The sequence below is a fragment of the Somniosus microcephalus genome, unplaced genomic scaffold, assembly GCF_052327205.1.
Source record: "Somniosus microcephalus isolate GS21.2 unplaced genomic scaffold, FLI_Smic_1.0 unresolved_chr1, whole genome shotgun sequence".
Classification (NCBI taxonomy): Eukaryota; Metazoa; Chordata; class Chondrichthyes; order Squaliformes; family Somniosidae; genus Somniosus; species Somniosus microcephalus.
This window is the reverse complement of record NW_028225179.1, coordinates 6,738,965-6,764,220: the sequence shown is the minus strand read 5'-3', so window position 1 is coordinate 6,764,220 and position 25,256 is coordinate 6,738,965. Positions and strand designations below refer to the sequence as shown.

At 46.7% G+C, this 25,256-nt stretch overlaps 1 protein-coding gene across 1 annotated transcript in view; it reads left to right on the top strand.

Moving 5' to 3' along the window:
* The first annotated feature begins 5,311 nt into the window (after nt 1-5,311).
* The window catches only part of LOC147093360 (uncharacterized), a 42,569-nt gene continuing 22,624 nt past the window's right edge, over nt 5,312-25,256 (top strand). Inside the window, exon 1 of the mRNA XM_085974290.1 lies at nt 5,312-5,391. The gene's annotated coding sequence lies outside the window, so the exon portion shown is untranslated. The remainder of the gene's footprint in view (nt 5,392-25,256) is intronic.

Genomic DNA, 25,256 nt, shown 5'->3' with positions numbered 1-25,256 from the left:
TTAAATAAATTTAAAACAGAAATAGATAGTTTCCTAGAAGTAAAGGGAATTAAGGGTTACGGGGAGCGGGCAGGAAATTGGACATGAGTCTAGGTTCGGAATGGTCATGGCCCTGTGGGTAGTGGAGTGGGCCCAGGGGCCGTGTAGCCTTGTTCTGCTCCTACTGTGTTCTAATTCTGTGTTAGATTTCAGGAGATGGTTTTATTCCTGTTCCTGGCTGGGGTGGAGATCGCCTTTACAGAAGGTAAGTACTGTAGAAAATATAGGGACAGAGTGATCTCCTGGAAGAATTTTGATCGCCGAGATGGGTCGGAGAGGAATTTCCCAGATTTTTTTCTCCCAAATTGGCCATTGGGTCTTTATCTGGTTTTTCGCCTCTCCCGGGAGATCACATGGGTTCGGGTGGATGCAGAGTGATAGAAGATTTGAGGTTGGGATCAGATCAGCCATGATCTTATTGAATGGTGGAGCAGGCTCGAGGGGCCGATTGGCCTACTCCTGCTCCTATTTCTTATGTTCTTATGTACTGTGGTCATGTCATTGACCAGGAGGGGCTTCATAAGTCTCCTGACAAGATCGAAGCTGTTGTGAAGGCTCCCGCTCCGGATAATGTATCCCAATTGAGGTCGTTTCTAGGGTTGATTAACTATTACCATAAGTTTCTGCCAAATTTATCCTCGGTACTGTACCCGCTGAACGCTCTTTTGCAGAAGGGAGTACCATAGAAGTGGAGCGAGGACTGTAAGAGGGCCTTTCGCGAAAGCAAGGCATTGATCACCTCAGAGGAAGTGTTGGCTCACTTCAACCCAACGCTGCCTATTCGTTTGGCTTGTGATGCTTCTCCATATCGTATTGGGGCAGTACTCTCACACAAGTTGCCAAATGGCCAGGAGAGGCCAGTTGCGTTCGCATCCAGATCATTGACCTCCACTGAGTGCAACTATGCTCAGATAGATAGGGAGGCTCTCAGCCTTGTATGGGGAGTAAAGAAGTTTAATCATTACCTGCAGGGCCAAAAGTTTACGCTTCTGACAGACCACCAGCCGTTGGTATCCATTTTTAACCCTAAGAAGGGTGTTTCGGTGATGACAGCACAGAGACTTCAGAGATGGTCCCTTTTCCTAGGGGCACATCAATATCAGATAGAATTCAAAGGTACAAAGCAGCATGGTAATGCTGATGGGCTGTCGTGCCTGCCACTACCTACAGAGGAGGAGGCACCGACGGTTGACCCTGTTGAGTTATTTCACTCGACCATCATCGAATGTTTACCAGTCACCAATGCAAGTATTGAAAGAGAAATCAGGAACGACCCGACACTCTCCAGGGTCTACGAAGTGACAGTGAAGGGATGGCCAGCACATGGTGATCCACTGTTACCGGCATTCTCAGCAAGACGAGAACAACTGTCCGTCTGTCAAGGAACATTGATGTATGGAACAAGGGTGATTATTCCTCCTAAGTTAAGAGAGAGAGTTCTAAAGGAACTGCATGAAGGTCATCTGGGGGGAGTCAAGATGAAAAGCCTTGCTAGGGCTTATGTGTGGTGGCCGGGTATCGACCAACAGAGGAGCTGACGAAAAGCTGCTCAGGGTGCCAAAAAGTGCAAAATGCACCTCCGATTGCTCCGCTGCATCCATGGGAATGGCCTTCAACCCCATGGCAACGTGTACATATTGACTTTGCTGGTCCTTTCATGGACTCCATGTTTTTAATTGCGGTGGACGCACATTCTAAATGGCCAGAAGTGATTAAGATGACTACCACTACCTCGGAAAAGACGATCGCGGTGTTAAGAACGATATTTGCAAGAAATGGATTGCCAGAACAAATATGTTCAGACAACGGACCGCAGTTCATATCAGAAGAATTCCAGGGATTCCTGAAAAAGAATGGGGTGAAACATTATACCTCTGCTCCATATCACCCGGCTACAAACGGGTTGGCCGAGAGATTTGTACAAACGTTCAAAAAAGCGATAAAGGCCATGAACGAAGATCAGATTCCACTACAACACAAGGTGGACAAATTCCTACTGGCATATCGAAACGCCACTCATGCAGTGACAAACCAAAGTCCTGCCATAATGTTCTATAACAGGAGGTTGCGGTTCAGGTTGGACTTGTTAAAACCAAATGTGCAGAGGGAAGTTGAAAACAAACAGTTCCAGCATATGAATAACAAGACCACTCGGAGCTTCGAAATAGGACAACCAGTGTTAGCCCGGGACTATAAAAACGAGAAATGGCAATCTGGAACAATTCGGGCCAGACAAGGACCCCTGATGTACACGGTAGATATTGGTGCAAATGTAATACGGCGTCATGCTGACCAACTGGTAGAATCGAGAACAAGGGTCGAACCCATGGTTACGGCAGAGACAACCGTGGAAGAAGTTCGTGTACCTGAAGCATCTACCTCAGAAGTGAATGTACCTGATGATGATGTCCAATCCATAAGAGACCAACTAGATGAGTCACCCCAGCAACGAGAATCTGAGACCCCTGAAAGGCGTTATCCAACTCGAACCAGGAGGCCTCCTCAGAGACTGAATCTTTGAACTGTTTTGCATGAAGTTGTATATATATTTATGTTATGTTAAATGGGGATATACACTGTTAAGCTAAAAAGGGAGGATTGTGGTGTATGTAACCTGTTCCACCTTAAGAGAACTACCTTAAGAGATGTACTACTTTCTCTTGGCTGCTGTATACTGTAATACTGTAATACCGGTGGTGACCACACCGGTATATAAGTGATGTGCAAGGATTTGCTGGGCAGTTCAGCCCTGACCTTCGAATAGTAAAGACCTGTTAAAAGTTATTCTTGTTGTCTGTGTCCAGTGATTGATCCTAAACATACTGGGACACACAGACTCAACACCTACCCTGTCAATCCCCTTCAGAATCTTGTATGTTTCAATGAGATCACCCCTCATTCTTCTAAACTCCAGAGAGTATCGGCCCATTCTACACAATCTCTCATCATAGGACAGCCCTCTCATCCCAGGAATCAATCTAGTGAACCTTCGTTGCACCGCCTCCAAGGCAAGTATATCCTTCCTTAGATAAGGAGACCAGAACTGTGCACAGTACTCCAGGTGTGGTCTCACCAAGGCCCTGTACAATTGGAGCAAGACTTCCTTACTCTTATAGTCCAACCCCCTTGCAATAAAGGCCAACATGCCATTTGCCTTCCTTATTGCTTGCTGTACCTGCACGCTAGCTTTCTGTGTTTCTTGCACGAGGACACCCAAATCTCTCTAAACAACATTTGAAAGTTTCTCACCAAAGTGAATAACCTCACATTTCCCTACATTATACTCCATCTGCCACCTTACTGCCCACTCACTCAGTCTATCTATATCCCTTTACAGACTCTCTGTGTTCTCCTCACAGCTCACTGTCCCACCTAGCTTTGTATCATCAGCAAACTTGGATACATGACACTCGGTCCCTTCATCTGGGTCATTAATATAGATTGTAAATACCTGAGGCCCCAGCACTGATCCTTGCGGCACCCCACTAGTTACAGCCTGCCAACCTGAAAAAGATCCGTTTATCCCTACTCTCTGTTTTCTGCCCATTAACCAATCCTCGATCCATGTTACTATATTACCCCCAACCCCATGAGCCCTAATCTTGTGTAATAACGTTTTATGTGGCACCTTATCGAATGCCTTTTGGAAATCCAAATATACTACATCCACTGGTTCCCCTTTATCTACCCTGCTAGTTACATCCTCAAATAACTAATAAATTTGTCAAACACCATTTCCTTCCATAAAACCATGGTGACCCAGCCTACCCATGTTATGATTTTCTAAGTGCCCTGATACAACTTCCGTAACAATGGATTCCAGCATTTTCCCAACGACTGATGTCAGGCTAACTGGCCTGTCGTTCCCTGTTTTTTCTCTCCCTCCTTTCTTGAATAGCGGTGTTATATTTGCGACCTTCCAATCCGTTGGGACCGTTCTAGAATCTCGGGAATTTTGGAAGATCAAAACCAATGCATCCACTTTCTCTTCAGCCACCTCTTTTACAACCCTAGGATGTAGGCCGTCAGGTCCAGGGGATTTGTCGGCTTTTAGTCCCATTAGTTTCTCTAGTACTTTACATTAAGTTCCTCATCCTCATTAAACCCTCGGTTCCCCAGCATCTTTGGTATGCTTTTGTGTCTTCTACTGTGAAGACAGATACAAAATATTTGTTTTAATGTTTCTGCCATTTCCTTATTCCCCATAATAATTTCTCCTGTCTCAGCCTCTAAGGGACCAACGTTGTCAGCTGTGGCTCAGTGGGTAGCACCCTCGCCTCTGGGTCAAAGGGTTGTGGGTTCAAGTCCCACTCCACGGACTCGAGCACATAAAGCTAGGCTGACACTCCAGTGCAGTGCTGAGGGAGTGCTGCACTGTCGGAGGGGCCGTCTTTCTGAGGAGACGTTAAACCGAGGCCCCGTCTGCTCTCTCAGGTGGATGTAAAAGATCCCATGGCACTTCAAAGAGTAGGGAAGTTATCCCGGAGTCCTGGCCAATATTTATCCCACAACCAACATAACAAAATCAGATTATCTGGTGATTATCACATTGCTGTTTGTGGCAGCTTGCTGTGCGCTGCCACATTTCCCACATTACAACAGTGACTCCACTTCAAAAAGTACTTCATTGACTGTAAAGCGCTTTGAGGGGTCCGCTGGTCGTGAATGGCGCTATATAAATGCAAGTCTTTCTTTACTTATGCTACTATCTTTGATGCTTTTGATTTAATTTTTAAACATTTAAGAAATTATTGCAGTGACAAAGGCTGTCTCTGAAACTGCAGGAAATTTGTCTTTAAATAAGCTTTTTTTAAATTATTATCTTTTAAATTTTTTTTTGTGAAGCTGTTGTGGCTCTGCCCCTTTGTCAGGCCCGCTGCCTGCGGCCCCTCTCCCAGATTCCAGCCCCAGCTCTGTGCTGACTGAGCTGCTCTCACCTGGGGACAGCGCGTCACAATCGGCCCCAACGCACCTGTGCTGGAGAGGAGGCCCCGCCCCCTTGCCGCGCCGCCATTGGTTGGAGGACCCGGGCCCGCCCTCGTTCTATTGGTCAGAGGTCCCGTCAGTCACAGGCCGGGTCGGGCCTCCATCCACCTGATTGGGCCTCTTCCTCTGAAGACGTCACAATCGGGCCCCAACCTCAGCGCCGGGGAGGAAGGTCCCGCCCCCTTGCCGTGCCGCCATTGGTTGGAGGACCAGGCCGCCCAGTTCAGTCCTCCCAGCACATCCCTCTTCCTATTGGTCAGCGCTCCCGTCAGTCACAATCACATTGCTCCGGCTCACTCGGCCCCCGCGCACGACTGAATCCGCTCCGTTCGGCGTCCGCGGAGGTCCCGCCCGCCCGACTCTCAGGTTTGGTTTTTCTCGTCTTTTACTTTATAATCTCGCTCTCCGCTCCCCCCCTCACCTCGATTTAAATCGATTCCCCAAACACTTTACTTTACCCCGGCCGCGGATTCCCCCTCTTCCCCGGGCCCGGCCTTCCGCCTGTTCCCCGGAGGCCCCGCGCAGGCGCACTGGCAGCCTCGAATAAGCATGCGCGGCCCCGCCTCGCCACATTTAAAGGGACACCACCCCCTCCACATTTAAAGGGACACCCGCCCCCTCCACATTTAAAGTGACACCCGCCCCTTCCACATTTAAAGGGACACCCACCCCTCCACATTTAAAGGGACCCCCTCCCCCTCCAAATTTAAAGGGACACCCACTCCTCCACATTTAAAGGGACACCACCCCCACCACATTTAAAGGGTCCCCCTCCCCCCTCCAAATTTAAAGGGACACCCACCCCTCCACATATAAAGGGACCCCCTCCCCCCTCCAAAGTTAAAGGGACACCCACCCCCTCCATATTTGAAGTGACACCCGCCCCTTCCACATTTAAAGGGACACCCACCCCTTCCACATTTAAAGGGACACCCACCCCTCCACATTTAAAGGGACCCCCTCCCCCGTCCAAATTTAAAGGGACCCCCTCCCCCTCCACATTTAAAGGGACACCCACCCCCTCCACATTTAAAGGGACACCACCCCCACCACATTTAAAGGGTCCCCCTCTCCCCTCCACATTTAAAGGGACCCCCTCCCCCCTCCAAAGTTAAAGGGACACCCACCCCCTCCACATTTAAAGGGACACCCACCTCCTCCACATTTAAAGTGACTCCCTCCCCCTCCACATTTAAAGTGACTCCCCCTCATGTGTTCTTCAGATTAAACAAAGAAGAAACATAGAAGATAGGAACAGGAGTCGGCCATTCGGCCCCTCGAGCCTGCTCCGCCATTCAATGAGATCATGGCTGATTATCCAAATTCAGTACTCTGTCCCTGCTGTCTCCCCATATCCCTTGATCCCTTTAGCTTTAAAAAATATATCTAACTCCTTCTTGAATATATTTAATGAATTGACCTACTGCCTACGGCCTCTGTCCTAAATGGCTTACCCCTTATCCTTAGACTTCGAGATGAGGAGGAATTTCTTCACCCAGAGAGTGGTGAACCTGTGGAATTCTCTGCCACACAAGGCAGTTGAGGCCAATTCATTAAATGTATTCAAGAAGGAGTTAGATATATTTCTTAAGACTAAAGGGATCAAAGGATATGGGGAGAAGGCAGGGACAGGGTAATGAATTTGGATGATCAGCCATGATCTCATTAAATGGCGGAGCAGGCTTGAGGGGCCGAATGGCCTACTCCTGCTCCTATCTTCAATGTTTCTATGCGACCCCTGGTTCTGGAATCCATGTAAGAAGTCACACAACACCAGGTTATAGTCCAACAGTTTTATTTGAAACCACAAGCTTTCGGAGCGCTGCTCCTTCGTCAGGTGAAGTGGAGAGATGCATAAAGACCATGACCATCGGGAACATGCTTCCTGCATTTAGTCTGTGTAGTCCTGTTAGAATTTTATACGTTTCAGTGAGATCCCCTCTCATTTTTCTAAACTCCAGCGAGTATAAGCCCAGTCGACCCAATCTCTCCTCATACATCATTCGTGCCATCCCAGGTATCAGCCTGGTGAATCTTCGCCGCACTCCCTCCATGACATAGAAACATAGAAGATAGGAGCAGGAGTAGGCCATTCGGCTCCTCGAGCCTGCTCCGCCATTCAATGAGATCATGGCTGATCGTCCAAATTCAATACCCTGTTCCTGCCTTCTCTCCATATCCCTTGATCCCTTTAGTCTTAAGAAATATATCGAACTCCTCTACTGACTTCTTTGAGAGAGAATGCCACAGGTTCACCACTCTCTGGGTGAAGAAATTCCTCCTCATCTCTGTCCTAAATGGCTTTCCCCTTATCCTTAGACTGAGACCCCTGGTTCTGGATTCCCCGACCATCGGGAACATCCTTCCAGCATCTAGTCTGTCTAGTCCTGTTAGAATTTTATAAGTTTCGATGATATCCCCCCCCATTCTTCTAAACTCCAGCGAGTATAAGCCCCATCGACCCAATCTCTCCTCATACATCATTCCTGCCATCCCAGGTATCAGCCTGGTGAATCTTCGTTGAACTCCTTCCATGGCAAGAACATCCTTCCTCAGATAAGGCGACCAAAACTGCACACAATACTCCAGATGTGGTCTCACCAAGGCCCTGTACAACTGCAGCAAGACATCCTTGTTCCTGTACTCAAACCCTCTCGCTACGAAGGCCAACATACCATTTGCCTTCTTAACTGCCTGCTGCACCTGCATGCTTACTTTCAGCTACTGGTGCACAAGGACGCCCCGGTCTCGTTGCACTTGCCCTTCTCCCAATCTATTGCCATTCAGATAATAATCTGCCTTCCTGTTTTTGACACCAAAGTGGATAACCTCGCACTTATCCACGTTATATTGCATCTGCCATGCTTCTGCCCAATCACCCAACCTGTCCAAATCATACTGGAGTTTTTCGGTATCCTCACAGCACACACGCCCACCGAGCTTTGTGTCGTCTGCAAACTTGGAGATATTACATCTAGTTCCCTCATCCAGATCATTAATATATATTGTGAATAGCTGGGGTCCAAGGACCGATCCGTGCGGTACCCCACTAGTCACTGCCTGCCACTCGGAAAAAGAGCCGTTTATTCCAACTCTTTGCTTTCTGTCTGCCAACCAGTTCTCTATCCAAGTCAATACCTTGCCCCCAATCCCATGTGCCTTAATTTTACACGCTAATCTCTTATGCGGGACCTTATCGAAAGCCTTTTGAAAGTCCAAGTACACCACATCCACTGCTTCTCCCTTATCTATTTTACCAGTTACATCCTCAATAAATTCCAGTAGATTAGTCAAGCACGATTTACCTTTTGTTAATCCATGTTGACTTTGTCCGATCCGGTCACTTTTTTCCAAGTGTTCTGCTATTACATCCTTTATAATAATGGACTCTAGCATTTTCCCCACTAGCGATGCCAGGCTTACCGGTCTGTAATTCCCCGTTTTCACTCTACCACCTTTTTTAAATAGTGAGGTAACATTAGCTACCCGCCAATCCATGCGTACTGTTCCAGAGTCTATCGAATTTTGGAAGATGACCCGCAATGCATCTACTATTTCTAGGGCCACTCCCTTAAGTACCCTAGGATGTAGATTATCAGGCCCTGGGGATTTATCAGCCCTCAATCCCATCAATTTCCCTAACACCATTTCCCTGCAAATACTGATTTCTATCAGTTCCTCCCTGTCATTAGACCCTATGTTCCCCGACAGCTTTGGGAGGTTATTTGTGTCCTCCTTTGTGAAGACAGAACCAAAGTATGTATTTAATTGGTCAACCATTTCTTTGTTCCCCATTATAAATTCCCCTGATTCTGACTGCAAGGGAGCTACGCTTGACTTCACCAATCTTTTTCTCTTCACATATCTATGAAAGCTTTTACAGTCAGTTTTTATATTCCCTGAAAGCTTACTCTCATACTCTATTTTCCCCCTCTTAATTAATTCCTTAATCCTCCTTTGTTGAATCCTAAACTGCTCCCAATCCTCAGGTTTACTGCTTTTTCTGGCCAATTTATATATCCTCTACTTGGATCTTATGCTATCCTTAATTTCCCTTGTTAGCCACGGTTGAGTCACCTTTTTTGTTTTATTTTTATGCCAAACTGGGATGAACAAATTCTGTAGTTCCTCCATGCGATCTTTGAATGTTTGCCATTGCCTATCCACTGTCAACCCTTTGAGTGACATTCCCCTATCAATCCTACCCAACTCACGCCTCATACCATCGTAGTTTCCTTTATTTAAATTCAGGACCCTAGTCTCTGAGTCAATTGCTTCACTCTCCATTTTAATGAAGAATTCTGTTGTGGTGAAAATAAATTCACATCTAAACCATGTAAAAGTAAAAAGATGCCGTTTACTATCAGAGCTCTGGGAGAAGAGTCTCAGACCCCGCGGTCTGCACGAGCACCTTCTCGTTCTCCCTTGGTTGGTACAGCTTTTTATTCTATTTTCATCCAATCACATTGTATTACAATAACCACCTGATCACATTGTATTACAATAATCACCTGATCACACATGGATTATTTTCAGTATTAGTAAAGGTTAGTTACATCTTACTATGCCTTTGGTTACAGGTCAAATTCCCATGACCCCTATATTCTGCTGTGTACAATTTTTAGCTAAAGCAGCATATTCCTTATCGGTTACGCAAAACGCACATATTCTGTCTGGTCCCACAACTGCGTCTTATCTTGGTTTTTCGAAGCTTCTCACATTGTTCTTTGTTTAGTTTTGCCTTTTTACGTCAGTCAATTTTTATTGTAATATTCCTTATCTCAACCTGGTTTCTTTTAGTCACTTTCACATGACCCCACTCCTTTGTTCTGATTTTAATTTTGCTGGCATCACTTAAGTAGTGGTCACCTCGGCTGTCCGAATTCTGAGAGGGTTCAATTTAACCCCTTCAATACAATAGCTAATTAATCCTCCCCTGCAATGATTCTGGCGGTTAGGCCCTCGTGACCCTTCTTGGTCTGCAATACTGGGCTGCAGGTCATAGGTTACAGTATCAACAACTCGTTTGTAACTGAGCCCATTCTTTCTGTTCTGTTTCTTATCTCTGCCACCTGGATTATGACGTCTGGTTCTACAGGCTGCCAGACCATATTTGCTAGGCTGAGGCTTCTTTAATAATCTAGGCAAGTCATTTTGTTTCTTTATGTTACTACTTTAAGTTTAGCTGACTGTTTATTAAATCTTTCTCACACTTCAGCATTAGCTGTGTGTAGCTTGGTGGCTATGCCTTATCTTATTCTTGTAAGGCTCCATTGTATAAAGTCCTTGAGCTGGGCAGACATTTTATCGTCACCTGGCTTCTCCTCAGCTCTTAGTGATCTCACACATGACCCCTCTCTCTTTAATTTGTTTGCCCTGCATTTTAAACACTGAAAGGATTTGCTTTTAACCCTTTCAATCCCTCCTGTTGGTCCCGGACCAAATTTAAACTTTGGCTAGGGATACCAACTTCTCTTCCACTTTTACCATTCCCGGGATTACTCCTATACTGATGGCTTAAACTTAGTACCTAAGTTCGTCTTTCCCCTCTGTCTATCTTGTTGTGCTAGGCGTGGTAGTCTGTGCAAATGACTAAAGAACTTTATATGTATGTTACTATCGCTATCAGTTCATTATCCTGCATTAACTGTTCGGTTTCTGGCTCAATATCGATTATATCAACTGTAGCAACCGGCACTATTCGGGACACAGCTGCCTTACAGCATGCTTTCAGAACCGTCATTATAACACAAAATAATACTACAACTATAATGACAATTAGAAGTCCTTATCATTTCTATTTGTCTTTTGATGCTTGATATTCGACCTTGCTGGCATTTATGCTATCTTTTTCCACTTGCCTGTTGTCAGTCCCTGGTCTAAGAATTAAAACCCATCTTTGAATCTAATAGCTATTTCTTACAATTCCCTTTTTTTTGAGAAGGAAATACCTTTATTGACTTCTCACAATCGGCTCTTGACTAATCTAGCCAGCTCTTATTGCTCTCTCAACTTGGGCGTTAGTTAGTAGGGAGTCTTGAAGATTTCTCCCTTCCTTACAGTCCATTCCTTTGAGGAGAAGGAGCAACCTCTGACCCCTTACTCAAATTCAGTTCACTGTTCCGGTGTTCCAATTCTGCCCCGCCTGGGGTCTCCTCTGTTTCTTCTATCTTTCCTAATGTTAGCCCGCCTGGGGTCTCCTCTACATTGCTTCGGATCTTCTCTTTTGGTGTGCTCAATTAATTTGTTAGTGCTTGTCAGTCATGGGCATGAGTACCCAATTGGCTTATGTATCAAAGTCTTACTACACACGTTACATATATCAAATACACTATCATTACAAGTTGGATAACTACCAGAGCATGTGAAATAATACAAACCTAAGGGTGTGCTGATGTATTAAGCCCAATATCCCATCAATGTGAGTTGTCCCCTATGCTGTCAATTTCAATATCTATTCTCGAGTTGTCTTGCTCCAAAACATAAAAATGCTTTAGGGAGGAGTTCAGTCGCATCATGAGCTCACTGAAACCCACAAACAACAGGGGAATGTCATATCCGAGTATCCGAATTGTGCCACATAATTGTGTAGCTCATACTTAAAAACGTGTTGGTTGATGGGACAGGTCCTGTTAGACCCGTAAAGCATGGTAATTGAAGTAGTAGTGACACAGGAGGCACCACTAAAATCACCTCATACTGGATTCGTACTGGTTTTTCCCACGCTCTGTTACCTACAAAACACAATTATTACAGTCACAGTTAAATTCAGTCTTACAATCATATCAAATACATTACAGTTTAACATCTAATCAACAAATCATGGATTTAAAAGATTCTCCAGATCTCTCTTTTGCTCGTATCCATCTTGTGGATAATTCTTACTAAACATGGGCCTAGAAATTCAGTTGCGTGCGCCAGCCGTTAGCGCCTTAAGAGGAGTAGATCTCGAGCGCTAGGCGGTTAGCGCCCGGGTGCAGCGCGATCTGCGCCTCGCCCCATCTTCAGTAGACATTTAGTGCCGGCGCAAATTCTTTGCGCGCGCTCAGCTGCGCGCGCAGATCATGACGTCATTTCCTCGTGCAACGCCCTTTGTGCGCCCCAAACCGGAACTTCAGTCGCGCCCGCCCAATGTGGGCGTGGCGGCCCTAACGACTGTGGAGTGGAACGGTGCACAGCCGATGCGGGCCACGGGGAGCGCAAATTAAAGGGCACTTACCCTGCACTATAAAGGGCAGCCATTTGCAGCAATCACTCTTGTGCAACGGATTTTTGGAGAGAGACCAAGGAAGGGAGCTTACTACTTTGGCCCAACACTAGGACAGGTATTTTTGGCTTCAGGCCAGAGCTTTGCAATTCGTGATACCTCATTGTTTGCCAGCATATTATGGGGGCTGCATGGGGTGCCAACGCTCAGTTTCAGCATTATGTCGGAAGGGCTCGCAGACGCTGTGTGAGAGGGGCAGCCCTGGCTAGATGCAGAGGGGGCAACAGGCGTCGGCAAATGAGGCCTTACCCACTCAGGCAATACCGCCAGCAGGTCTCCTATCTCACCATGACTGGCGCGCAATGTGTTAGGAGGCTGCGATTCAGAAGGGAGGTGGTTGCAGAGATCTGCCAGCTGCTTCACAGAGATCTGCGTCCACAGTTGAGGTGCAGGACGTCTCTGTCGGTGGAAGTGAAGGTGACGGTGGCTCTGAACTTCTATGCCACCGGCTCCTTCCAATCAGCTGCTGGGGACATCGCTAACATATCCCAGTTCGCCGTGCATCGCTGCATCCACCAGGTCACCAATGCCCTTTTCAGAAGGAGACGCCAATTCATCTCCTTCCCCATGACCGAGGAGAGCCAGCAGCAGCGTGCAGTGGGATTTGCCAGAATCGCGGACTTCCCCATGGTGCAGGGCGCCATTGACTGCACGCATGTGGCTTTGCGGGCACCTGTGGACCATCCCGAGGATTACCGCAACCGGAAGGGCTACCATTCCCTCAATGTACAGCTGGTGTATGACCACAGGCAGCGCATCCTATCTGTCAATGCCCGCTTTCCAGGCAGCAGCCACGATGCCTTTATCCTGCGACAGACTACTGTGGCTGACATGTTCCAGGCACAGCCTCACCCAAGAGGATGGCTTATCGGGGACAAAGGCTATCCTTTGTGTACCTGGCTTATGACCCCGCTCCGTGCGCCCAGGACCCCTGCTGAAGAGGCATACAACGAGAGCCATCAAGCCACGAGGAACATCATAGAACAAACAATTGGCGTCCTCAAGCAACGGTTCCACTGCCTGGATCGTTCCGGCGGATCTCTGCAGTATTCGCCGGAGTGAGTCTCCCATTTCGTGGTCGTCTGCTGCATGCTGCACAACCTGGCTATCCGCAGGACTCAGGCACTGCCACCTCACGCTGGAGCACCACCTCAGGAGGAGGAGGAGGAGGAGGAGTACCAGGCCAGGAGGGAGGCACAAGGTCCAAGGGCTGCCCGTCGGCGGCTTATTGAACGTCACTTCTAGGCCCCCTGTCAGGGAATGGCTTGTGCCAATGAATGAACATGAATGCAGCCGCTCCGCAAGCCCTCAGCCGCTTCAGGCAACAAACACTTCAAAGATCAAACATGGACAACCTGAATAAATAAAATGCTTTATTGAACAAACTCAGGGCCCTTCCCACATGAAACCCAAAAACAGACAACACCCCCAAAAAACAGTCACACACATGAATCCCTCCCACAACCTGGGGAGGAATAACAAAACATTTAACCAAAAATGGCCTTCATCCTCGGCCTTAACAAAACAACCATCCCCATAAACAAAACAACCATCCCCATATAAAAAAACATTTGTCCACACCCTCTACTTTGTGGCCCACGAGGGCGAGTCGTTGTCCAGCCTTTTGCGGCCCCTGGCCGCCCTGCTGCTCCTCCTCAAACTGTGCCCAGTGGCTGCTGCAAGTCTGGGGGAAGGCTCCTGAGGGGCACATGTCGTCACGGCAGATGCCCTTGGGGGTCGGCCTAGACGAGGCCTGGGCCTCGAGGGGCCGGCTGGTGAATGCTGCAGCTGTGGCTGGGCAGCATCAGTCGGACCAGCATCTCGTGGCAGCTCCACTGGGGGAGTGACAGTGGCGGCTGGAGGAATGGGGGCAAGCTGGCGGATGGCAGGCGGCCGCTGGTCACGTGACACACTGGCACTCGCCCGGGCCCGCACTGCAGCATGTGCAGCAATGTGCCGACCGACAGACCGCTGTGCTGCTACAGCGCGGCGGGTGTCCTGGCGATGCCTGGCTGACGCAGCGACTGTGGCAGCAGAGTGCCCGTGCTGCCCTGGTCTGTGACCGCATCAGAGCAGCCAGTGACTGCACGGCACCACTGATCACCTGCCCACTCGCTGCGTGAGCTGCCCCGCATTCCGCCCAACTCGCTGCCTGTGCTGCCCCGAATTCCTCACGACTCGCGGCCTGTGCTGCCCCGAATTCGGCCCGACTCGCCGCCTGTGCTGCCCGAATTGCTCAAAACTCCTGGCCTGTGAGGCCCCGAAATCGGCCACACTCTGAGCCAGGGACTCGATGGCCTCAGGCATCCGTGCCACAACCGCCATGAGCTCGGTGTGCCGGCGCTCCGAGTCCACGGACATTTGATCGAGGAGGCGCACCTCCTCGGAGTTGACCGTCGCCGGACTGGAGGCCGGACTCTCCCTCTGGGGAGAAGGCCGCCGAGCTGCCCGACCCTTCCCGCGTTGCTGGATGCCACTGGGCCCAGCAACTACACCCCTCTGGGAAGAAGGCCGCTGAGCAACCGCACACCTCCTGTGTTGCTGCACACCACTGGTCCCAGGAGCGACACTCCCCTCTGACACTTCCCCCAGGCTCTCCTCCAGGGAAGACGTGTCCCCTACATTGGCATCCCCTGGTGCGGCTGAGGGTTCCCCTGATGGGCCGGCTTCCTCTTCCTCCTCCTCCTCCTCCTCTTCCGAGGGGCTGTCACTGGCAGCTTCAGGGACCTCCTCCTCACCATCTGAAAGCAGGAAGGCACAAGAGTAGCTTTAGATTGAGGAGAGGGCGTCAGCGAGGGAGGCATGAGTGGTGGCATTCAGCGCATTGGTCGGACAGTGGCAAAGGATGTAGATCTGATGCGCAAGTGGGACGAGAGAGGTCCAAAAGGTCATGTCCTTACCATTGGTGCCCAGAACAGGGTCGGCATCTCCAGTGGCAACGGGCCCAATCACCTGGGCTCCCATGAGGTGACCCACGCGCTCTTCCAGGGCAGTGAGCTGCTGGATCTGGGGCCCGCCTCCCCCGGTCTGAGTCCGGCTCTTCTGATTGTGGGCCAGCTTGGCCTGCAAGAGAAAGGACGGCCTCTAAGTACAGTGTGTAGCCCTGATCTGGTGTGCACTGCCTCCCATGATCGAATAGCTTGGCCAGTGTGTAGCCCTGATCTGGTGTGCACTGCCTCCCATGGTCGAATAGCTTGGCCAGTGTGTAGCCCTGATCTGGTGTGCACTGCCTCCCATGGTCGAATAGCTTGGCCAGGGTGGAAAGTGCAGAATGTGCAATTGATGTTCATGACAGTCCCATAGCTGCTGGATGGGGGCTGGCCATTAGGGCTTTCAGGTCCCTTTGCCCATAATGTGAGGTGCACATGCAAGGATGAGGAGGACACTGGAAAGGGTACTCACCCTGACAATCCTGGTGAGGTCATTGAACTTTTTTCTGCATTGGACAGAGTTCCTGGGGACCTCGCTGTTGGCTGTCACCCTGATGGCGACCTCCCTCCAGGCTTTTCTGTAGACGCTGGTCGCAGGCTTCTTCCCAGTGTCCGGGAACAAGAGTTTGCGTCGCTTCTCCAAAGCCCCAACCAGCACCTTCAAATCATGGCCAGAGAAGCGCTGCGCTCGTTCACGGGCCTTCTGCATCTTTCCCGGCGCTATTTCTGGTCAGCAGCAGTGTTTAGGCCTAGCTGGAGGGCTGCAGTGTCCAGGGCGTGGCAGCAGACCAACTCGACCCTTCCCCCTTTAAGAGCTGGCCGGCGCCACGGTGTCTGCTGTCAATCAAGAAATGACCGCACCTGCGCTGCGGCCGGCCTCGGCGGTCTCGATCACCGCCGGCTCAGCGCCTAAAGATAGTCGTGCAACGCCAGTTTTAGCGCTCCAGCAAATTCTTAGGGCGAAGCTACTGAATATCGGCGAAGTGGCCTCGAATTTGCGCCGGGCGCAAACTTTAGCGGCCGCCCGACTTTACCGCCCCAAAAGTGGCTATACTGAATTTCTAGGCCATGATTTCTCCTTGGCCCTCGATTGTACCAATCCAGATCCCATGCAACTCTCCACTTCAACTTTAATCCCTCTAACAGGTACCCGTGTGTTTAACTCTATTCTGATTGTTTCATTAATTAGATAGTTTCTCGATGGAGTATGCTTTAAAAGTTGTCTCGCTCTCCTGAGCCACATTAACCATTTCATGTCTTGCTGTTGTCAAATAACTGCGCATGTCTGAGACCCATTCTTCAGTGCAAACTCACCATACATTCCTGGATGGTAATTACCTCATACGTAACAAATCACATTTGCACACTCATATCAGTATCTCAATATCGTACCACATGTGCCATCCGATACAAGCCTTTCTCGGGCTTTCAGGTATCTTATCGAAAGATTGTAGTCGTCTGGAGATCTTTGCTCATCTTCCTCTGCATGGTCCCGATGTCTTGGGTAGTGGCCAGACTATCAAATTCAGTTGTCTTAAAAGTTCATTAAAGGCAGGGACACAAATGTCTCCAAGAGAAAACTATCAATTTACTATTCTTAACTACATTTTCCTGACTTTCACCAGAAAATTTTGAAAATGCCCATTCAGTAGTGTAATTCTCCTGTTTCAATCTTACACTCTCAATCACTTTCCTTTAATTACCATTCATATCTCATTCATGAGTCCTGGAAAAATTTACTGTCCAGTACAATATTTAAGATAGAAAACATAGATCAAACGTTCTCACTTGATCCAAGTTATTAACACATTTTATTATCATTATTTTTAGAGGATCTTTTATTTTCCCAAAAGTAGCCAAATATATAGTGCCTGAGTCCATTTTGTCATTTCAAAATTATCCCAAAATCCAAATAGCAGTACAGTTGAACTGACAGGTTTTATCAATGTTCAATTTCATCTCTATCAATTTATCTTCCATTTCCAATTTCAGAAACAAGTGATTCTCAGGCTAGGTAGCTTACACAGTGTTTTTAACATTAGAGACAGAAGTGCTGCAATTAGTTTACAAGGTAACTTCCATTTAACAAAAGAAAGAAGGGAATCCATTGTGACTCTGCTTAGAGCCCAAAGGGTTAATTTATCAAATCTTAATTTTCCTTCTGTCACTGTGGTGAAATAATAACTTAAAATTAAGAAACTTAAATTTAATAATGTCCAATATCTTTAGATTTCATACTAAAGTTGTTGCTTGGTGAACTTAAAAAGCTGTCAGTGGAAAGGGTTAACTCCTTTGCAGGTTTTTAAGAAGGTGGAGCAAAACATTATCAAATGCACGCAACTGCGTCAATTCACGTAAATCAAAAAAAAGAACTTTCCTGATCGAAAGACAGTTGTGTTTTCACACTTTAACGAAACACGAACACGGAGGTAATATGGACAGTGAAGAAAGACGGGATTGAGCAAAGTTCACAAGCTAAGTAAGTCTTTGTAAGGAACTCTGCAACTATCGGATATTCTTGCGGAGCGGAGTTATCTTATTCAATGCGGTCTACACAAATTTACACCAACCAAAATTTCACCGTGGCCACAATGAAAGTCTGGTTTTAATAGGTTAATTAACCTCATAACTCCAATTTAATCCAGACCTTGTAAACATTCAAATTAATTTTCTTCCAAGCACATTGGCAACTGTAACTTTAAGGCAGAAGCTTATCTTTTGTAAAACTATGGACAGACAAACAAAACAAAATAGCACATTCTTGTAGAAAACAGTAAATTACATCATATTTTCTTATCAAATCAAACTGCTTTAGAAGATTTCACCATAGCAACCGCAACTCCAAGGTTAAATCTTAGACTGAAACTTAATCTTTCGTTAAACAAACTTTTTGTTGCTCTTCTCAGTTTTTACACACCAGCTTAACTTAAATTAGTTCAAAGGTTTTTTTTTTCAATTCTTGGGGCACAATCTTATTCGCACATTCTTAAAACTTCCAAAATCCAAGACAAGACAAAAGTTTTTAAACGCTTTTAACACAGAGAAGTGGGTGGAGCTAAAACAAACATAACAGAATCTTTCTTTTAAAGAACATTGAATCAGACAAAAAAAATACTGTAACTTCTTAAACATTCATAGTCAGGAAAACTTTCACACAAACTGAAATTCCAGCATTTTTTAAGGTTCCTTTCACTCAGAAAATCTTGTGTTTTATTTGTCTCAGCACAAATGTTAATAACTTCCATGTCAGTAAAACTTTAAGTTTCTCTTTTTTTCCCCTCTTTTTCCATCGGTGTCCCCATCTTCTTTCTCCTTGTTTATCCTTTAGTTTTGCCATTTTTTTTTTTCTAATTTTGTCACCTGCTCCTGTAGATTTTCGTTTTAATTTCCTCGGTCTTTTGAATGACTGTTACTAATTGGTGTACCAATATAACTCCCGCTTTCTTTGTCTTACTTCCCTTTTGTGTCTCCCACCATTCTCGTTGGTACACTGGTACCTTAGACGAATCCCATCCATCCTTTTTCATCTTATCTATCAAACCTTTCTGATCGTCAGCATAGAGCCAACTCAATGATCCCGGCGGTCCCCAATCTGGGCCTCCGCCTTCTGTCATAATGTATTATTTTTGATACTAGTCTACCGCGTTCTGGTCCTCCCTAGTAACTCGTTCTCAGAGGTCTACCTATCATCCACCACGAGTGATGGCGATCCTGAGTTGTAACTATCTCGCTGTCAGAGGTGATTATTTCACTTGTAGTCGTTAATACATTATTATTACCATACGTCGCGTCATGCAATACAACAGAGAGACTTTTAGTCTGTCTCGGATTCCCAACTAACTCTGGCCTTCACGTGGGGCCCAATTGCCCTCTTAATTCCGGCTCAGTATGGGTCCTCGAGACATTTACATTCCAAAATAACACATCCGATGTCAATCAACTTAACCACTTATTTAGACTTATCCACTATTTAAACTTATCCACTATTTAAACTTATCCACTATTTAAACTGCATCGCTCACCCATCACGGATACCAGATTCTTTTGGTACTGCGTCGCTGTCACACCGCCCTTCCGAGTGATCCAATTTCTGGACGGTCAAGATTTGACTACTCGCCCCGTTCACTGGTGCAGGCGGTCTTCCAGCTCCGAAGTACCCTGCTCGCAGCGCCAATTTGTTGTGGTGAAAATAAATTCACATATAAACCGTGTAAAAGTAAAAAGATGCAGTTTATTATCAGAGCTCTGGGAGAAGAGTCTCAGATCCCGCGGTCTGTACGAGCACCTTCTCGTTCTCTCTTGGTTGGTACAGCTTTTTATTCTATTTTCATCCAATCACATTGTATTACAATAATTACCTGATCACATTGTATTACAATAATCACATATGGATTCTTTTCAGTATTAGTAAAGGTTAGTTACATCTTACTATGCCTTTGGTTACAGGTCAAATTCCCATGACCCCTATATTCTGCGGTGTTGACAATTTTTAGCTAAAGCAGCATATTCCTTATCGGTTACGCAAAACGCACATATTCTGTCTGGTCCCACAACTGTGCCTTATCTTGGTTTTTCGAAGCTTCTCACATTGTTCTTTGTTTAGTTTTGCCTTTTTACGTAAGTCAATTTTTATTGTGATATTTCTTATCTCAACCTGGTTTCTTTTAGTCACTTTCACATGACCCCACTCCTTTGTTCTGATTTTAATTTTGCTGGCATCACTTAAGTAGTGGTCACCTCGGCTGTCCGAATTCTGAGAGGGTTCAATTTAACCCCTTCAATACAATAACTAATTAATCCTCCCCTGCAATGATTCTGGCGGTTAGGCCCTCGTGACCCTTCTTGGTCTGCAATACTGGGCTGCAGGTCATAGGTTACAGTATCAACAACTCGTTTGTAACTGAGCCCATTCTTTCTGTTCTGTTTCTTATCTCTGCCACCTGGATTATGACGTCTGGTTCTACAGGCTGCCAGACCATATTTGCTAGGCTGAGGCTTCTTTAATAATCTAGGCAAGCCATTTTGTTTCTTTATGTTACTATAAGTTTAGCTGACTTTTTATTAAATCTTTCTCACGCTTCAGCATTAGCTGTGTGTAGCTTGGTGGCTATCACAGAATCACAGAAACCCCACAGTGCAGATACAGGCCATTTCGGCCCATCGAGCCTGCACCGACACATATCCCACCCTATCCCCGTAACCCCACGTATTTAATTCCCCTAACACTAAGGGTCAATTTATCATAGCCAATCAACCTAACCCGCACATCTTTGGACTGTGGGAGGAAACCGGAGCACCCAGAGGAAACCCACGCAAACACGGGGAGAATGTGCAAACTCCACACAGACAGTCGCCCGAGGCCGGATTCGAACCCGGGTCCCTGGCGCTGTGAGGCAACAGTGCTAACCACGATGCCACCGTGCTGCCTTATCTTATTCTTGTAAGGCTCCATTGTATAAAGTCCTTGAGCTGGGCAGACATTTTATCATCACCTGGCTTCTCCTCAGCTCTTAGTGATCTCACACATGACCCCTCTTTAATTTGTTTGCCCTGCATTTTAAACACTGAAAGGATTTGCTTTTAACCCTTTCAATCCCTCCTGTTGGTCCCGCACCAAATTTAAACTTTGGCTAGGGATACCAACTTCTCTTCCACTTTTACCATTCCCGGGATTACTCCTATACTGATGGCTTAAACTTAGTACCTAAGTTCGTCTTTCCCCTCTGTCTATCTTGTTGTGCTAGGCGTGGTAGTCTGTGCAAATGACTAATGAACTTTACATGTATGTTACTATCGCTATCAGTTCATTATCCCGCATTAACTGTTCGGTTTCTGGCTCAATATTGATTATATCAACTGTAGCAACCGGCACTATTCGGGACACAGCTGCCCTACAGCATGCTTTCAGAACCGTCATTATAACACAAAATAATACAACAAATATAATGACAATTAGATGTCCTTATCATTTCTGTTTGTCTTTTGATGCTTGCTATTCGACCTTGCTGGCATTTATGCTATCTTTTTCTGCTTGCCTGTTGTCAGTCCCTGGTCTAAGAATTAAAACCCATCTTTGAATCTAATAGCTATTTCTTACAATTCCCTTTTTTTTTTGAGAAGGAAATACCTTTATTGACTTCTCACAATCGGCTCTTGACTAATCTAGCCAGCTCTTATTGCTCTCTCAACTTGGGCGTTAGTTAGTAGGGAGTCTTGAAGATTTCTCCCTTCCTTACAGTCCATTCCTTTGAGGAGAAGGAGCAACCTCTGACCCCTTACTCAAATTCAGTTCACTGTTCCGGTGTTCCAATTCTGCCCCGCCTGGGCTCTCCTCTGTTTCTTCTATCTTTCCTGATGTTACCCCGCCTGGGGTCTCCTCTACATTGCTTCGGATCTTCTCTTTTGGTGTGCTCAATTAATTTGTTAGTGCTTGTCAGTCATGGGCATGAGTACCCAATTGGCTTATGTATCAAAGTCTTACTACACACGTTACATATATCAAATACACTATCATTACAAGTTGGATAACTACCAGAGCATGTGAAATAATACAAACCTAAGGGTGTGCTGATGTATTAAGCCCAATATCCCATCAATGTGAGTTGTCCCCTATGCTGTCAATTTCAATATCTATTCTCGAGTTGTCTTGCTCCAAAACATAAAAATGCTTTAGGGAGGAGTTCAGTCGCATCATGAGCTCACTGAAACCCACAAACAACAGGGGAATGTCATATCCGAGTATCCGAATTGTGCCACATAATTGTGTAGCTCATACTTAAAAACGTGTTGGTTGATGGGACAGGTCCTGTTAGACCCGTAAAGCATGGTAATTGCAGTAGTAGTGACACAGGAGGCACCACTAAAATCACCTCATACTGGATTCGTCCTGGTCTTTCCCACGCTCTGTTACCTACAAAACACAATTATTACAGTCACAGTTAAATTCAGTCTTACAATCATATCAAATACATTACAGTTTAACATCTAATCAACAAATCATGGATTTAAAAGATTCTCCAGATCTCTCTTTTGCTCGTATCCATCTTGTGGATAATTCTTACTAAACATGATTTCTCCTTGGCCCTCGATTGTACCAATCCAGATTCCTTTCAACTCTCCACTTCAACTTCAATCCCTCTAACAGAGTGTGTTTAACTCTATTCTGATTGTTTCATTAATTAGATAGTTTCTCGATGGAGTATGCTTTAAAAGTTGTCTCGCTCTCCTGAGCCACATTAACCATTTCATGTCTTGCTGTTGTCAAGTAACTGAGCATGTCTGAGACCCATTCTTCAGTGCAAACTCAACATACATTCCTGGATGGTAATTACCTCATACGTAACGAATCACATTTGCACACTCACATCAGTATCTCAATATCGTACCACACGTGCCATCGATACAAGCCTTTCTCGGGCTTTCAGGTATCTTATTGAAAGATTGTAGTTGCCTGGAGATCTTTGCTCATCTTCCTCTGCATGGTCCCGATGTCTTGGGTAGTGGCCAGACTATCAAATTCAGTTTTCTTAAAAGTTCATTAAAGGCAGGGACACAAATGTCTCCAAGGGAAAACTATCAATTTACTATTCTTAACTACACTTTCCTGACTTTCACTAGAAAATTTTGAAAATTCCCATTCAGTAGTGTAATTCTCCTGTTTCAATCTTACACTCTCAATCACTTTCCTTTAATTACCATTCATATCTCATTCATGAGTCCTGGAAAACTTTACGGTCCAGTACAATATTTAAGATAGAAAACATAGATCAAACGTTCTCACTTGATTCAAGTTATTAACACATTTTATTATCATTATTTTTAGAGGATATTTTATTTCCCAAAAATAACCAAATATATCGCGCCCGAGTCCATTTTGTCATTTCAAAATTATCCCAAAATCCAAATAGCAGTACAGTTGAACTGACAGGTTTTGTCAATGTTCAATTTCATCTCTATCAATTTATCTTCCATTTCCAATTTCAGAAACAAGTGATTCTCAGGCTAGGTAGCTTACACAGTGTTTTAACATTAGAGACAGAAGTGCTGCAATTAGTTTACAAGGTAACTTCCATATAACAAAAGCACATTGGCAATTGTAACTTTAAGGCAGAAGTTTATCTTTTGTAAAACTATGAACAGACAAACAAAACAAAATAGCATATTCTTGCAGAAAACAGTAAATTACGTCATATTTTCTTATCAAATCAAACTGCTTTAGAAGATTTCACCATAGCAACCGCAACTCCAATGTTAAATCTTAGACTGAAACTTAGGGCCAGTAATTGGGTTGCTAGCGCCTCCGAATAATGCCTAAAGAGGCCAAAAAATGGGGCGCTAGCCAATTTCCGGGCGGGCGCGGGGAGCCTAGCGCCTCGCCCCATATTGAGCATGGTTTTAGCGGCAGTGCTAACTCTTAGTGCCCGCTCATGGGCGCAGGCAGATTATGACGTCATTTGAGTGTGCAATGCCTTTTGGGCGCCCCCATCCGCAAATTCAGTGGCCCACCCCTCCGTAGCGCCTGGCGCTATTAGTGACAGCTTACCTGGAACCTTCCAAGTCGCACTCGTGCTGCAGGGGCGTTATTTAAAGGGGCCTGGTGTGGTTTAAAAGCGGCAGCCATTTCTGCAGCACAACTTCCTCGAGCGCTACAAGGAGTTGCTGAGCTGCACACAGAGCCTTTTGACCACTGGGTCCACGCTGGCAGAGGAACTTCGCCATTCGGACCATTGCCTTACTGCTGGTGAGCATTTAGAATGGCAAAACTACCTGCGCGCACTTATTATGGGGGCTGCATTGGACGCGGACGTCCTGCTGCTGCATTATCTGCAAAGGGCACTGAGACGCAGGGAGAGGGGGCCGGCCGTGGCCAGACGGAGGAGGGCCTACAGACGTCGCCACACCAGACCTTACACTGCCAGGGTTTTCCGCCAGCAGTTTTCCTACATGAACATGTCGGAGGAGCAGTGTGTCCGAAGGCTGCGCTTCAGAAAGGAGGTGGTGACTGAGCTGTGCCACCTGCTTCGGACAGATCTGCAGCCTCAGTTAAGGTGCAGGACATCTCTGTCGGTGGCTGTGAAGATGACTGTTGCCCTGAACTTCTACGCGAGCGGCTCTTTTCAGGCTGCATCTGGCAACATAGCCAGCATCTCCCAGTTTGCGGTGCATTGCTGCATCCGTCAAGTGACTGATGCCCTGTTTAGAAGGAGGCGGCAGTACATCTCCTTCCCAATGACCCCGGACAAGCAGCGGGAGCGCGCAGAGGGCTTCGCAGCAATCGCGGACTTCCCCATGGTGCAGGGTGCCATTGACTGCACGCACGTGGCTTTGCGGGCGCCTGTATTCAATCCGGAGGAGTTCCACAACCGCAAGGGGTTCCATTCCCTCAATGTCCAGCTGGTCTGTGACAACCGACAGCTGATCCTCGCAGTGAATGCGCAGTTCCCAGGCAGCAGCCACGACGCCTTCATCCTGCGCCAGACTACTGTTGCAGACCTTTTCGAGGCCCCGCCTCAACCAGAAGGCTGGCTTCTTGGGGACAAGGGCTATCCCCTGTGCCCATGGCTGATGACCCTGCGCCGGATGCCCAGAACCCCTGACGAGCGCTACAATGCGATCCATCAGGCCATGCAGAACATTGTCGAACAGACAATCGGCATGCTGAAGCAGCGGTTCCGTTGTCTGGACCATTCCGGCAGAGCACTGCAGTACTCGCCTGAGCGAGTCTCGCACTTCGTGGTTGTTTGCTGCATGCTCCATAACCTTGCTATCCTGCGTACCCAGCCAATGCCACCAGACATTGCCGCCCCAGCAGAGGAGGAGGAGGAGGAGGAGGAGGAGGATGGGAGGGAGGTTCTAACTGGAAGGGCCATGCGTCTGAGGCTGATCACAAATCGATTCTAGGCCACTCTTATGGAATGCTTGCAGCCAATCCAAGAACAGGAATGGAACCGACCTCATACCCCCAAGCCTGTGAAAGGCAAGATGCATACAAATAGCAGGCATGGCCATTCTTAAGGAGAAAAAAAGTGTTTATT